The 17,154-nt window shown below is 36.0% G+C and overlaps 1 protein-coding gene and 1 long non-coding RNA gene across 3 annotated transcripts in view; one reads left to right on the top strand and one right to left on the bottom strand.

Annotated features, from left to right (window-relative positions):
- Nucleotides 1-17,154, bottom strand: part of LOC140505805 (uncharacterized) — a 131,556-nt gene that overhangs the window by 36,242 nt on the left and 78,160 nt on the right. The window lies entirely within an intron of this gene.
- The window catches only part of LOC140505803 (sodium channel protein type 3 subunit alpha), a 153,939-nt gene that overhangs the window by 113,015 nt on the left and 23,770 nt on the right, over nucleotides 1-17,154 (top strand). The window lies entirely within an intron of this gene.

Raw genomic sequence — 17,154 nt, 5'->3', positions numbered from 1 at the left:
TTTAGAAAAAAAGAGAAGTTGCAGCAATTAGTAAAGGAGTGCTGAGAACATGGAGAGAATAGCAGAGTAGATAAGACAGATAATTCTACAATGAAATTACTACTGGAGTAGTAGTAGTAATACTAGTAGTAATAGTAATAACTAGTAGTTATAATACTAGTAGTAGTAGTAGTAATAACATCTATTATGAAGAGACAATGATATAGGACTGGTGTCATGAGTTTTTAGTGAAAATACTATTACATCCATACTCTCATTTTAGAAATGGTTCTATCAACCAACCAGTCAATAATCATTTTACTAATTACTTTCTTCATGAAAGAATTGGCATTTAACATGAATTTTGAGGGAAACAATGGATTCTAAGAGATGGGATATGGATGGTGGCGGTGAAAAGAGGTAAAGCATTCTAGGCATGAGGGACTGCATTGGCAAACAGAAGATCTTTTTTTAAGAAACAGCAAGGCCAGACTGTCTAGACTAAAGGCTGCAAGAAATGAAATAATATAGAGTAAGGAGAGAAAGATGGGTGGAGTCATGTTGTGAAGAGCTTTAAATGCCAAAGAGAGGTGTCTGTATTTGAGGAGAAAGATTTTAAGGTGGTGAAATCAGAAATGATTACAAATCAGCACTGATGGAAATTTCACTTTAAACTTTTATTACAGTCTAACTAAAGTATAAACTCAGTAGAATCAAAATTTTACCTCATTCATTTACTGAAACATTCATTCATACACATATACATACTTAAGAGAAGGTATGGAGCTTATTTCTATTCTTATATCATTGTACATACATTTTGTGGAAAGGCAAGTACGGAGCTATCTGCTGCAGATGCTTCTGGTTCTTTCACAGTGTTGTCACAGACATACTGCCAATTAAGTAAGCTGCAGAACTAAGACTCTTTTCTGCTTTCCTCTTGAGCAAGAGATACTGCAAGTGACTAAACACAAGCATCTAATTCTGCACAGTCTTTCATGTTTCACTGTGACACTTTGAAGTAACCCAACTAAACAAGACATATATAGCAAGGTCTTAAAGGGTTAACAACCAATTATTCATGGTGACTTTATCATCTACCTTAACATATACCAACATAAATCAAAAGTTGTAATATATCAATATCCATTCCCTTTGTCATCATATTCCATCTCTAGTCCTCCGTTTCAAGACTGAACATTCCTTAATTTATGTATCCCTCACCCCTCCAACCATAACATTTTACTCAATATGATTTTTAAACAAATCTGCCACACACTAACTCTCACCTAAGCAAGTAACTGCTTTCCATTTTCAGGTCTAGTATACCATGCAATCTGATTAAATATCAACATGGCAACCTCAATATCCAAAACAGAGACATTTCTAATAAATTTTCCATAATGGGAAAGTTTATATCACAAAATCTTAGACTATTCAGAGATAGAAGAAACTTCAGGGTTCATCTAGTCCAAACCCATCACTTTACATATATAGGAAAATTAGGCCCAGAAAAGTTAATTAATTCTTACAAGCTTACATAGTTATCCGGTGACCTGACTATAACCTAAATATGTTTCTCAGATGTGCTTTTTTTGCTCCTTTTCTTCTATAATACAATCAGAGAAGCATTCTCATAGAGAACAGATGCTAAGATATAATCAAACAACATACAATAGCACAAAAGTTATAGAGAAACAAAAGGGCTATTCTCATTGCATAATTTTGTTCATGATAACTAGAATTTGGGGAAGGGGAAGATTTTTTTTTTGGGGGGTTCTCTAAATATGTGTGGGAGAAACAAAGTACTAAGGGAAATTTAAAAAAAAAAAAAAAAGATCCAATAACCACCAGAAAGCAAGAATGTTGTAGCCCAGTAATCATACAGAAGAACCCAGTAGTGAAAGTCAACAAAAGATACATACTATCACACCACCAAGAGTCCAGGAGACAGTTATTGGTAATACTAAGAGAAAACACTAGCACTCAAGAAATTCAAAAATTCAAAATTCCACAAATTTGACTCTAACGTAACAAACAGTAGACAGGTTTAATTTTATTAGCTATGTTAAACCAATTCCATTTATTGAGTTGACATATTAAAAGGGAGTACCTGTTTGGGGTAATATAATAATGAATTAAGATCTCGCCAAGAATAATATTAACTGACATTTATATAGCACTAAAATCTGTTCAAAATTTTATATCATCATCTCATTTAAGCTCCATCACAACTTTGTGACGTAGGTGTTGTCTGCATTATTTTCACCCTTTTACAGATGAATTCACTGAAGTTTAGTGAAGTTAAATGACCCATGGTAACAGAGCTGTTAAGTGTCAGAGGTCAAATTTGAAAGGAGGATTTTCTGACCCCAAGTCCAGCATTCCCCTCTGTGTCTCTGAATGAATGTCTAATCATATTGTTTAGATTTTTTTTTAAAGTATTTGGTAAACTGAACATGAATTCTATTTTTAAAATAAGTTGCAATGGCACCCATGAGAATTTTTTATGGATAGAAAACTAAATTAAAGATAGGAAATTTAAAATAGGGATATATGGCTATTTTTCTATATGGAAAAAAATAAACAGTGTGATGATCCCCAAGTTATCAGTGCTGTTTTATTTCACATTTTTATAAATGATCTAGATCTCTAAATACATAGAAAACATTATACTTTTTTGTAGAATGCCAACTTAATGACTAAATTGTGGAAAGATCTACCGAAAGTCTCTGAATTACAGTAACATAACCAATGACTTTCAACATGGGCAAGAATATCTTAGGAAAAATAATCTAAAATACACTTATAAGTTAATTCAATTCAACAAACATTATTAAGTGCCTGTTGTATGCAAAGACAGGGCTAAAACTAGAGTCAGGTAACTGGATTTTGCTCCTTGGAATTGAAATTTAAACGACAATGAGAACTTTTGCTTTGGCAATAGAAACAACTAAGTTTAGCACCCAATTAACAAGAATCATTGATTAAAATAAGCTATTAGATGGCAGGATTCCTTCACCAGTGGCTGCCCACCAATAGAGCTATCAACCTTATCCTTATCCTTATCCTCGTCTCTCCTCCGGAGGTGGCCTCCATAGTAACATTATCATGATCTCTCTCTCCTGATATCAGGATCTCTTCCTTCACTGGGCCTGTTTCCTGGGGTCTGAGTTTCTTTCTAAGATATCATTTCCCCAACTCAGTTTGTCTTACAAGTTGATTTAAAAGCACGTTTCTAGGTGCTTTTCCAAGGCTGTTGTTTAGATAGTCTTGTGTCAGGCATCAGCTAGTCACTGTTCTTGCACAGCACTATGCTAATGGCCTTCAAGTTATTAGTAAATACCCAAGGAAAAGGACATAGGAGTCATTGTGGACTGCTCCCAGAAGAAAATGGGTCATTCAATTAAATTTAACAAACATTTATTAAAAACATACTCTGTGCAAGTCTAACGTGCTGCTGTGTCTTAAAAGTCCAACAGAATGTTGTACATTACACAAAATTAAGAAAAAAAAACTTTTATTACTTTTCTAAACCAAGTCTAAGTTTGCTCCTAATATACTATGTTCATCCAGTTGCCATGTCTAAAGAAAGCATATCAAGGCTGGTAAAGGTTCACTCCACAGATAAGGAGTACAAATAAAATTACATGGTGTCCATGTGCATGAGTGTTATCCTTTGGGATAAGTATTAGACCTTTAATTTCACTCATATAGGGAACTTCAGGATGAGGAAACCCTTTACCAGTGCAGGCCAGCACCTTCTGTACAACTTACTGTGTTAGAGAATTGCCCATAGGACTGCAAGGTCACACAGTCAAGATGTGTCAGAGGTGGGACTAGCTAAGCTAGGTCTTCTTGACTCCAAGGTCAGCTCTTTACCTACTACACTTCACTGCCTCTTATTTGAAAATAGATTATGAATGGTAGGACTATTTAGATTTGGAAAACAAAAGCTATACAAGGAACAAGATTAAAGTTTACAAAATCAACCTTGTTCATCAACCCCTGAAATAAACTAAATAAACTCTTCAAGTTTGAAAAAAAAATAATTTAGAAAAATTAAAAGGAACAACTATTTTCTGCAGTAGAAGATGCTTTATTTAATTCGTTACATATAGGGTTGTATTAGCTACCAAAAAAATTGCTCAAAGGAGATTTAAACAAATGCATGGAAAAGACAGCAACAATGGCTTATTAAGGGAAACCAGGATGTCTGGGGATTAAAAACTAATATTTTAAGACTTAAATGATAGAAAATAGCTATGCCATCTCAACATTCTATAATGCTGTCTGCTAGAAAGAAAATTGAACTAGATGGACTATGGCTTTGACTTTTTATGGCAGTCTTTTCTTCTCATTTTGAGGTCAGTAAGTTAATCTTGATCATAGTTTGAGTTGGAAAGAACCTCAAAAGCCACTTATTCCAAACCCCTCATTTGACAGATGAGACATCATCATCAGATGAGAGGTACCTTTATAAATTTTAGGAGTTGGACATGTTGCAGCTGGTAATTCAGTAAAATGATGTAAGATGATACTGAACTGCACTGCTTCTTGTGGTCATTATGGATTTTTGTTGATCTCATTCTATGATCAAATTTTCTGGTCTTCTATCATGGAAGCTTGATGTTTGCATTAAAGAAGGAATAGTGTGCACTCTACCTGGATCTGACCATACCTAGAATATGATGTTCTGTTCAGAATGGCACCTTGTAGAAAGAATACTGAAATGCTGGAAAATGGAATGAGTATGACCTGACCTTACTCCCCCTCGAGGTTCTAGAAGGACTCTTAAGAAGTTGGGGATTCTCTTAATTAATACCCACCTTTGGGAGTGCTTCCTCCTGCTTCACCTACCAATGAATAGTATTGTCTTTCTTCTCTCACTTGAATGCTTACAATAGGAAGAAGTCATTCGAAGAGAAGTCAAATCAAGTAGGGACAGGAGGCTGAGGACAGCCTTTTGAATACCCTTCCATTTCTGGCTCCCTAGTTACAATCAATCAAAGAGGCTCCTGCCAACCCCCTGGTTAACAGAACAGTCTCAGTTGCTGAATATCTGTGCCTGCTCCAAATCTCTCCAAAGCACTTCCATGAAACCTCATCATGACTTGGATGCCTCTTTCTTGTGGGGAACTGTTATCATGGCATAAGGACTGGGTTCAGCAGCATTTCCCTATTAAAAAACATCTGGATGAGAGTCCATCATGGTGAGGGACTTCACAGGATGTTGCTATGTAGAGATTAGTTAAGAGAACTAGGTTTGTTGACTCTGAAGAAAAGATTGATAGAGAACCTAATAGCTGTGAAAGTATTTGAGACTACAAATATGAAAGAAGAATTGAATTTGTTCTTCTTGGCCATAGAAGGAAGAATTGAGAACAGAGAGTTGTTGTTGTGTTTGTCCTTCGCTCTCAAAGAGGACCATGACAACCAGATGATGACATGACTTGCAGTTGACTTTGATTTGAGTGAGGGAGGGCTGTGCAAGGTCACTTGCACCAACCTCACTTTCTTCTCCTGAGCCATATAAATCCAGTGGCCTGATATTCATCAGGATGGCTAGAGATGACCCAGGATGCAATGAGAGACCCTGACCATTTTAGGCTAAGGTCTTATCAGATTCTCACTCTGAGTGAGATACACTCATTCAATGAGGAGTGGAGAGGAGAGGAGAGAAGAGGACAGGACAGGACAGGAGAGGACAGGAGAGGAGAGGACAGGAGAGGACACGAGAAGAGAGGAGAGGAGAGGAGAGGAGAGGAGATAAGAGGAGAGGAGAGGAGACGAAAGGAGAGGAGAGGAGAGGAGAGGATGATGAAGACATGACTTGCAGTTGACTTTGATTTGAGTGAGGGAAGGCTGTACAAGGTCACCAGCCTCACTTTCTCCTCTACAGGAACAGAGGGGATGGGGGAGGGGGAGAGTTGTGTTTTTTAGAAAACATTCTATAGAACATAAATCTGCTTGACAACAAGATCAATAAATGTTTGCTTATTTTAAAGAAAATGTTACCAATCAATAAGGAAATATCTGTCTTCAGCCATACTCTGTCTAGCATGCTCTTCCACTTCTGGGCAGCCCTGCCTAGTCTCAGTGTCATTCAGTCACTTGCTGACCCTCTGCCCTCCTGTTCCTTTGGGCAGCACAGTCCTAGGTCCACCTTCCTCAGAGCCTAGAGGGAGTGTTTGAGGGTTGCAGTGGGGAGGGGGAAGGAACTGGAAAAGGAGAAGAGTGAGAAGGAGGGGATGTTGCTGGAAAGCCTGAGTGGCCCAAGGCTAGGGCCCAAACCCAGTTTGAGGTAGCCCTGCAGAGCTGTAAAGGGTGTCCCAGGGGACCCAGCCAGCCCTGGCCTGCTAGCAATCAATTATCATGAAAGATGTCATTGTGGACTTCAAGGGGGAGTGAAAACAATTGGATTATGCTCACAGAGAAACTGTACAGCAACGTGAAATTGGAGAACTATAAGAACCATATTTGTTCCACTGATTAATTTACATAAAAACATAAAAAAACCCCAACATTAAATGACTAGTGCATGCCTGGTACTATACTAGGCACCGAAAATATAAATTCCAAGAATGAAAGAGTCTTGCCCTCAAGGAATTTACATGGAGAGGGAGAGAGGCAACCAATTACTATAGCATTTTAAGAGACGTCGCTATCTTGATGTAAAGAATAGCTAAATAAATGAAATGTGATGTCTCAAGAGGTTGTGAAGTCATTAAGGGAAAGGCTGTGCTGAAGATAAGATTCTTACTCAGGTGTAGATTTAACTAGATGGCTTCTGAAGTCCTTTCTAATTCACATTCTTTGAAGTCTTTAAGAGCTTCTTCTCTTGCTACTCAACCCACTCTCTGAAAACCTCATCAGCTTCCCCTGAGAAACAACCAAAAAGTATAATGGACACTGACTGGTGCTGGTGACAAGGGGTAACCAGTTAATACAGCACTCCCAATTTTACAAACTGCTCCATTCACAATAGACCTGTAGGTCAAAAGTATAACTATGCCTATTTTATGAGAGTTTAAGTGACTTGCTCAGATCACACATTTATTGTGTTGGACTCAGTATTTGAACCTAGGTCTCCTGATCCTAACTCCAATGCTCTTTCTACATCAAACTGACAACTTTTAGCATGTATTATGCAAAATGTACGTTTGCCAAAAAGACAGTTTTATGGAGAACTCACAGAGGGCAAGTGTTCACATGGTGGTCAGAAGAAGTGATACAAGGATACTTACTCTCAAGGTCTCTATCAAGAACTTTGGAAATGATTGTATGACATGGCTGACATTGGCACAGGACCGCTCAGCATGGCGTGCCCATATCAGAGAAGGTGCTGTGCTCTATGAGGAAGGCAGAATTGAAACAGCTCAAAGGAAAGGCAGAATGCACAAACTTGGAGTATTCAGTTCAAATGTTCACACAGACTGTGTCCAACCTGTGGTAAAGCATTCTGAGCTCATCATGTTGGTCTGATCAGCCAGTCAGACACACTGAAACTTGACTCTAGTATAGTGATGTCATTTTGTTCCTCTGAGAATGAAAGACAACAACCAGCCAAACAACCAACCTTTATGGGTAGAAAAAGGATTCAAAACTAATAAATTTCTTTTAACAAATATGCACAGCCAAGCAAAATAAATTCCCTCAATGGTTATATACATATGTTTATATATGTATGTATGTGTATATGTGTTTGTGTGTGTGTATCTCATTCTGAACCCTAACTCCATCACCTCTCTATATGAAAACCATCATCTGTTCTCTGGAATCATGAATAGTCATTTGTTTTTTCAGCTTTCAAAGTTGTTTCATTGTACAGTTATTATTGAATGAATTGTTCTCCACATGCTATTCATTTCATTCTTTATCAGTTTATAAAATTTCTCAAAACTGTTCACTTTCATAATACTGATGTACAAATTATTCTTCTGGTTCTACTAACTTAGCTCTGTATCAGTTTACATATCCATTTCTTTTTGAAATCGCCTATTTCTTCGTATCTTAAAGTACAAGAGCTCCATCACATTCATATACCACCACTTAATCAGTACTACTCCCCAGCTGATGGGAAGCTTCTTACTTTCCAGTTGTTTTTTTTTTTTTGCCAGACCAAAAAGAGCTGCTAGAAGAAATACTTTTGTACATAAAGGACTTTTTCCTCTTTCTTTGGTCTCTTTTGGGTATGGGGCTATCAGTGGCAAACCCGGGTTAAAGGCCATATACTGCTTAGCAATTTTTAATCTAGAGTTCCAAATTGTTTTTTAGAATGGTTATTCCCATTCACAGGTATCAGTGTGCTTGTTTTCTCAAAGTTCCTCCAACATTTGTAACTAAAGTTTTTTTTTTCATCTTTACCAGTTTCATGGGTGTGAGGTAGAAACTTAGAATTGCTTTAATTTGCATTTCTTTAATTAGTATTGATTTTGAGAATTTTTTCATGTAGCTATAAATAGCTATGATTTCTTCCTTTGAGAACTGCCTGTTTATATCCTTAAACTATTTATCAGTTGAGGAATGGCTCTTTATAGTACAAGCTTGAAGCAATTTCTTACATATCTTAGAAATGATACTTTTATCAAAGAAACTTGCTGCAAAGATTTTTTCCCATTTAATTGTTTTCTCCTTTAAGCTTAGCTTTACATTTTTAATATCAGGTAATCTATTTTATGGAATCTTCTCTATTCCTTATCTGATCATGAACTTTTCTCCTCTCCATAGATTTAGTAAGTAATTTTTTCCATAGTTCTCTAATTTGTTCATGTGACCTTTAACATTTAGGTCACATACCCATTTGGAGGTTTCCTTTGTATAAGGTGTGAAATGTAATTCTGATTCTAATTTCTTCCATATCATCGTCCAATATTCGCAGCAATTTTTGTCAAATAGAGACTCTGTAATTCAGGAGTCTTTGTATTTATCAAATACTAGGTTATTTGATATTTTTGCTTCTGTATGTTGAATACTTAATCTGTTCCACTGGTTGACCTCTCTGTTTTTTTAACCAGTATAAAACTGTTTTAATAATTACTACTTTGAAATACAGCCTAGGATCTGACACTGCTGGTCTCCCTTCATTTCTGTTTCTTTTCATTATTTCTCTTGATAGATTTCTCTATCTATTTAAAAGGTTAGATTTCTCTAATCCTTTTTCCCCTTCCATATGAATTTTATTATTTTTCTAGTTCTATAAGGTAATCTTTTGATGATTTCATAAGCACTGCATTGAATAAATAAATTAGGCAGTACTGTCATTTTTACTACATTGGCTCATCCTACTCACTAGCAATTAATATTTTTGAGCATCTAGTTGGTATAAAATTCTATATTAAATATAAGAGGATAGGCTGAAATTTATTACCTTTTGAATTATGAGTCTCTGTATATTAATTTGTAACAACCTATCTACAAGTAATCCTTATAATCAAAAGATTCTAGCAAATGATACAATGCCAATAACGTGGGATTTTTAGCATTTCTTAATAATGCTAATATTTATGTCTGTTTGATACCATTTAACATGAAACAAACTAGTATCTTCCATAATATAACTAATAACCTAAAAAGATGCAAAACAAGATGAACATACCAAATGCTGAAAGGTACATATTGAAATATTCCTTCCTTGACTATCATCTGGAAGCAACTACATCAGGCAGCGAGCGGACTGAGCACCAGACCAGCAGTCAGGAAGACGTGGGTTCAAATCTTGCCTTAGATATTTACCCTGGGCAATTCACTAATTTTTACTGCCTCAATTTCTTTATCTGTAAAAAAGGGGATAATAATAGCATCTACCTCCTACTGTGAGGATAAAGTGAGATATTTGCAAAGCACTTCATAGGTTAAAATAATTGCCAGTTATTAGTTTATTATTTTTTCTAGTTCTATGGAATCTTTTGATGGTTTGGCATTATACTGAAAAAACAAATTCGCCAATATTGTCATTTTTATTACATTGACTCATCTTTCTCTATACGTTTCTTCCTCTCAATCAAGCCTAAATTCTTGAGTTGGCTGGAATTTGGGTGAAATGAGAGTTCGGTATTTGCACTGGTACTAAAAATAAGTAAAAGTAAAGTAAGCTCCAAGGAACTCAGGTCCCAAGAGAGGAAAATATTTAATACTAAGCTACCTCTAGTATTATAGTTTATAGGTCTGCAATATTAGAATAGAGGTAAAACTTTATAGGGAAACATTAAATTTGAGTAATAATTTATTTCAATTTTGTTTAGTAGTCATTGCCAATAATATGAATTGCTCCAAAATTTCTAAGTAAAAATTGTCTTTGTACAAGGAAGTTATCTCATATTTTCATATCAAAATCAATCTGGAAATCACTTCAGGAAAGTACTACTTCAGAGAATATTAGAAAAAGCTTAAGTTTTTTACTTAGCTTTTTTAGTGTCTGAAAATTTTAAGTGTAACATCTACTGTGGGTTACTTCCAATCTGTACTTGTAGTTTGGAGACAACTACCCAAAGTTTAAGCTGCATGGATCTTCATTCCTAAAACTATAACTGATGAACTCTCAACATAATGTTTTCCTTTACAGTCAGAGCTCTAAACAAAGGCATTTACTCAGATGGCATCATATAAATAATAGCTATAAAACATCCCCTTTATAAACCTGGATCACAATTTCCCACATTTGTGAGTATTTATAAATTTGTGTATTTACACACAGCATCAATAGGAAGAATGGCCATACACAAAGAGTACACTAGTAGAGAGGCATACATGTGGGGAACACACATGACCCAGGCAAGTCATACCTTTGGTATTGTAGGGCCCCAATGTCCTTTCTCTTCGAATGGTATCTCCAAGCTGCTCACCCTGAATGCACCATTCCTGCTGGGAAGTTTTCTAAACTGGAATCCTTAAACCAGTTGTCTTTGTAATTCAACTGCTGACAGTCAGGATTTGGACCTTTCTTATCTTGAAAAGCTCACACTCTTGCTCCTAAGAAATGCTCCTAGCCTCAACTGACTGGACTGACTCCCCACAAAGTGTGGTGTCTGCTGGTACAAAGGAAAGTGTGAAGGATTTGGATTCAGATAGACTAGGTTCAAATTCTACCTCTGACTCTTATTACAGTATGAACTTTCTATAAGTTCACTTCTTTGGCCCTCAGTTTCCTCATCTGTAAAATAATAGGGTTTGATAAGACAGCCTTTAAAGTCTATGATCCAATGATTAGATTAAAAAGGTCTCCTGCAAGGCACTTCCCCTGAAAAACAGTAATTCCTTCTGAAGGGCTGGGTTCTTCTTCCAGAGCTAATTCTCCTCTTAATTGTTAGGTCTCACACCCCTTAAAATTACTTTTTACCTTGACTGATCCTTAAAGAGTGTGTCTTGCTTTCTAAAGGACTACTAGGGGCACAGCTGATCTTCTGACCAATCAATAGCTAGCTCTCTAATTCCATCAAGGTTGATGCCTAATATCTCATCAAGTGGTAACAGAGTGCAGATATACCTTTGCATTTTGTTTAAGACCTTAACACCATTGTCTCTGTACCTACCTACCCCCTTATATTCTGTAATTAAATCAAATAGGTGGATAATCAATTGATCATAGGTTCTTTTAATCAATCCCCCTCTCATATATAAGAATAAGCATGCTCATCAAATACAGTTTCCTGACAAAAAAATTGAAATTGTTTGAATAAGTATTAGAAAAATAGTCTTTTCAATATTCATTTGTTAAATCTATTCTATATTCATGGATGAGATAAGAATTCTTTAATGTTTCTTCTACAGGATATAAAAAAACTAATTTCTTTTTTTCCAATTTGGGATTGTGTGTTCTGTATGCCCTTGAAATCACCATCTTCAAAAGACAGATGCCTTTCTCCAATAAGTTCCTTTGTTCTATGTAAGAACAAACAAACAAACAAACAAAAACTAGGAGAGGGGCCTTTTGAAAAACTGTATATGTGATCACGTAGTTTCACAAAAGGCTGCGTTATATATACAAAGCTGATGCTACACTATGATTAGGACTTGGACTTCCAGTTTCATTGTTCAGTCATTTTTCAGTTGCATCTGTCTCTTCAAAACCCCATTTGGGTTTGGTTTGGTTTTTTGGCAAAAATATTGGAGTTCATTGTCATTTCCTTCTCTAGTTCATTTTGCAGATGAGGAAACTGAGGCAAACAGGCATAAGTGACTTCCCCAGGGTCATGCAACTAAGGGTCTAGGGTCACATTTGAACTCAGTGCCTCCTGACTCTAGCACTCTATCCCCTGTGATATGTAGCAGCTCTGTATTTCCAGTACATTTTCCAATAGTGTTGATAGATTTAAGTTGAATTACTTTGACTTAATTCACTGACATTTTCTGTTAATCTTCTTAGAATCCTAGAATTAGAAAATTGATTAAAAATAATATTTGATTTAAAAAGTTTTTAAAAAGTAAATTTAGAGGTGAAAAAATATTAGAAATAATTTACTTCTAATTCCCTCATTTTATAGCGGAGGAAACAAAAGCCCAAAGAAATTAAATGTTTTACCCAAGATTATACAGGTAGGAAGAAATAGAACCCAGGTCTTTTTTCTCCCTGTCCAGTGTTTTTTTTTAATTACAATCAGAAAAGAATTAACAGTAACAAACTACATCTACAACAGAAATAAGCAACACAATTCCAAAAAATATTTACATTTGTTTCCTAAAGAAACTGAAATTTCCATATTTGTATACATGCTGTATAGTAAATAAGTAGCCTTAATTTGTGACAAATGGTAGCTTTTTTTCTTACAGAGAACTGGTGAAAATCAAAAAAAAAAATTAATCTTTACAGTAAAAATTTACATTTAAACATATGTGCATTGGGTTTAGCATGTCCAAAATTTTTCCAATTTTATGATGATGTCATGATTAAAACAACAACAATAACAACAAATAGCACAGGGTTTTATTTCTATCTATAAAATGATTTTAGAAGTTTCCTGAAGAAAAAAAAAATCAGGGGCATGTACTATGAAAGTACTTGCTATACAAACTGAACAGAACAGAGCTGCATCTAGATACAAAATATGTCGTTTTTGTTTATGAATTTAAGAAACATTTGTTTACAAATATAATTTGTGGATTATATAGACCATGTTTCTTTTATTTAATCAGATCAATCAAACTAACAAGTATTTATTCATTACCTATTATGTGGAAACCTTTATGCTGGGACTCAAGCTCCTGGGCTGTGAAGTAGTGCCAGTGGTTTGACATTCTGCCTCCTTTCTCTCCCTCAGAGTGCCTGCTGTTTCAGCCTGGCTTTCTTCCTGCCCTATGTGTAGCAGTTGGTTGGAATGGCTTGTCCCTTCTCCACAGTAGTTGCTTTCTTAGATTATGGCTCTGAGAGTTAGGCTGGAAGTAGGATCTGCAGTGGAGGTGGGGGAGGGGGCAAAGGGGTGGTGGTGCTAAACACTATGCTTTTGTTAATATAGCCTAAGATAATATGATTTTTTCTTTCTTTGCCGGAACTGTTGACTCATTTTGAATTTATGATCTATTGGAAATTCCAGATCTTATTTTATGAACAGATACAACAGATACAACCATAGTTCCCCCTTCTAGTATCCCTCCCTACTTTGTGTCATACACAAATTTGATAAGCATGCCATCTTGGCCTTAATCCAAGTCACTGATAAATGTTGACTAAAACAAGGGCATGAACAGATCCTTAAGGCACTCTACTAGGGACATGCTTATGGTTCAGTGCAATAATAGGGAAATATATTCATTCTTCTTAATGCTCATTAGGTACATTCTAACATGTCTTTTTTAATCAGCAATTTATTTCCCGTATCTTCCCTTTTAAAAATCCCCTCTTTTCAAAGAGTAGTAGTGATTTTAAAAATACCACTTGTTTCTGTTCCTAGAGATTCTTTCCAAGTACCTTTTGGCAGTACTTATTAAACACCCAAAATAGAGAGTGGTCATTAGGTTTGAAAAATCTCAGGAGACTCTCTGTCACTACAGTAAAAGGTGTTGAAAAATAGCATGCAGGTGACCACCATTCAATAAAACTCCAGGGCTCATGATTACCTGTGGAATCAAATATAAAATCCTCTGTTTGATTTTTAAAGCTCTTCATATCCTGATCCATTCCTAGTTTTCCAGGCTTCTTATATATTCTCTCCTTCCATGTACTCTACCATCCAGTGACATTGGCCTCTTTATTGTTCTCAGAACACAGCACTCCAAATCCACACTCCATGTTTTCTGTCTGGCTGTGCACCATGCCTTGAATGCTCTCCCTTGCCTCTGCCACCTGGTTTCCTTTAAGTCTCAGCTGATATCCCATCTTCTGGAAGAAGCCTTTCCCACTCCTCCTATAGGCTTGTGCCTTTCCTCTAAGACTATCTCCAATTTATCCTGTTTACATCATTAGTATACAGTAGATTGTGAGCTCCTTGAGGATAGTGACTATTTTTGTCTTTCTTATATCTCTAATGCTAAGTACAGTGCCTGGCACTTAGTAAGTGCTTAATAAATGTTGTTTTTCTTTTAAAATACACAAATTGTATCATAACTGCTATGGAACAATTTTGCTTACTTCTAGAATACTGAAAGTTAGAGGAAGAAATTCCCTTGTCATGTTAGCAACAGACTTTATAAACTCTTTTTCATTCTTAAATGAAATTCATTTTATTTTGTAAAAAAAAATTGTGGTTGCTTCTAATATATTGAAATCTATGGTGAGTTTATTTCTATAAATCATATGTAGTCAAGTGATAAGTATCATAAACTATTTACAAAGAATTCTAGATAGATATACATACTGTGTGTATACATATTTATACATAATCATAGATAGATATAGTAATCTGTGACAGCTCTAATTCAAAGATGTCTGAAGCAAAACTACAGTAGACAAGTATGCATAAGTGTATAACGCCATGATGGTTTTTTCTTCCTTTTTTTGACATTATGTTTGAAATAACAGTATTATAAATATATAGATATAATGTAAATGTATAATATATATAAATATAAGACAACAGTGCTATATAAATATATAATATATATGTATATATATAAAAGGACAGACAAAGTAAGGCAACAAACAGTATTAAGCACCTACTATGTGCAAGGAAGCATGCTAAGTACTAGGGACAGAAAGACAAAAATGAAATAGAAACCTGTACGTAAATACAATAATATACAGGAAATAAAGACATAAGATATGAGGTAACATACATACATGTACAACATACATTATATACGATATATGTTATATGTTTTATATTATACACATGTATATATGTATGTTGTGCAAGAAACATACAAAGACACTAGACCCAACGTAATCTTGGAAAGGAAGGCAACAGGAGCTAAGAGAATTGAGAAAGGCCTTCAGCTGAAGCTGGCATTTGAGCCAAATCTCATCTAATGGGACTCTGTGAGGTAGGGATACGGAGGGAGAACATTCCAGGCATGACAAACAGTCAGTATAAAGTCATGGAGAAGGGAAATAAATGTCCTATAGAGGCACACTATTAGATCAGTAAGACTGGACCACGGTGTATGTGGGCAGGAATTACATGTAAGAAGACCAGGGAGATAAGAAGTGACCAGGTTATTCAGAGTTTTAAATACCAATCAGCAAAGTTTATATTTTATCTTAGAGGCAAAATGGAGCCTCTGAAGTTTTTTGAGCAGGGAAGGATGATGTAGTCATTTCTGTGCTTTAGGAAAATCATTTTGACTACCGAGTGTCAGAAGCTCCAGGAAAAGGCTTGAGGCAAGGAGACCAATTAGGAACTTTTAAAACAATCCAGGTTAGACACGATAAGGACCTCAATTGTGACAGTGGTTGTCTGAGTTGAGAGAAAGAAATATATGCTAGAAATGTCATGGAGAGAGAAACAACAGGATTGGATAACTGCTTGAATATGTCAGGCGAGTGAGAATAAGTAGCTGAAGATGCTATCAAGGTTGTGAACTCAGGTGTCGTGAAGAATGATGGTGTCCTTGGAAGTAATAGGGAAGTTCAGAAGAGGTGTGGGATTAGAGGTTAAGATGAGGATTTTTTTGGACATATTTGAGATGCCTATGGTACACTTCAAAATGTCCAAAAAGAACCTGGTAATGTGGTTCTGGAAGTCAGGGTAGCATCTAGGCTTAAGTTTCTGCCCTAGGTAAAAATATGTCTTTTATAAGTAATAACAAAATAAAGGTACTGTGAATGAATAAATTACAAAATTTCTTTTAATTTGGAAAGCAAAAGTAATCATTTTAGAATTATTTTTTTCTGTCTTCTATTTCACTGTTCTGACCAATCTATAAGTGATGGTAGGCATTTGATTTATGGATTTCTATACATAATCATTTTCAATCAAATTATGAGGTGGGATTCAAGCCTTTGTATTGTTTTTGCACACGTTTATCACTTACTGATCAGCTGAGCACCTGAGCAATGGAGAAAGAGTAGTTTGGTTCCCAAATTTCATGATTCCCTCTCCCCAAACTCTGTGGCATCCAAATACCTAACTGGAAGACAGTTACTCTGGACTTTTCCCCTGCCTACTCTGACCCCATACATGGTGATAACAGTTATGGTAGGAAGGTGCCCCAGAAAGTTCTGAGGTTTATGATCATATTTTAAAAACAGAATCAGGAATTCCATGAGGAAAGGGACTATGTGTTATGTTAGAGGTGGCTTGGTAGAGTAGCTCAAGATCTAAGCATTGAATCAGGAAGACCTGAGTTTCAGTCCTTACCTCTAACACATTGGGGCAGCTAGGTGGTGCAGTAGATACAGCACCATTGCAGGAGTCAGGAGGACCTGAGTTCAAATCTCACCTCAGACACTTGACACTCACTAGCTGTGTGACCTTGGGCAAGTCACTTAACCCCAATTGCCTCATCCTGGGTCATCTCCAGTCATCCTGAGGAACATCTAGTCACTGGATTTAGATGGCTCTGGAGGAGAAGTGAGGCTGGTGACCTGCGCAGACCTCCTTCACTCAAAACAAAGTCAAGTGCAAGTCATGTCATTATTTCTCTGATCACGTGGTCTTCTTCAGCAACGAAGTATGAACACATTGCTGCACAACCCTGCCATTCCTTACTTCTCAGTACCCCAGCTGACTCTCTCTTGTAGTCTGTAAGTGCGCCTATGGTGGCTATGAATATGCTGGCACAGTTCTAAATTGCAAAATGTAA

This window comes from Notamacropus eugenii, chromosome 5, assembly GCF_028372415.1.
Source record: "Notamacropus eugenii isolate mMacEug1 chromosome 5, mMacEug1.pri_v2, whole genome shotgun sequence".
In the NCBI taxonomy this organism is placed as follows: Eukaryota; Metazoa; Chordata; class Mammalia; order Diprotodontia; family Macropodidae; genus Notamacropus; species Notamacropus eugenii.
This window is presented reverse-complemented; position numbering and strand designations above follow the sequence as displayed.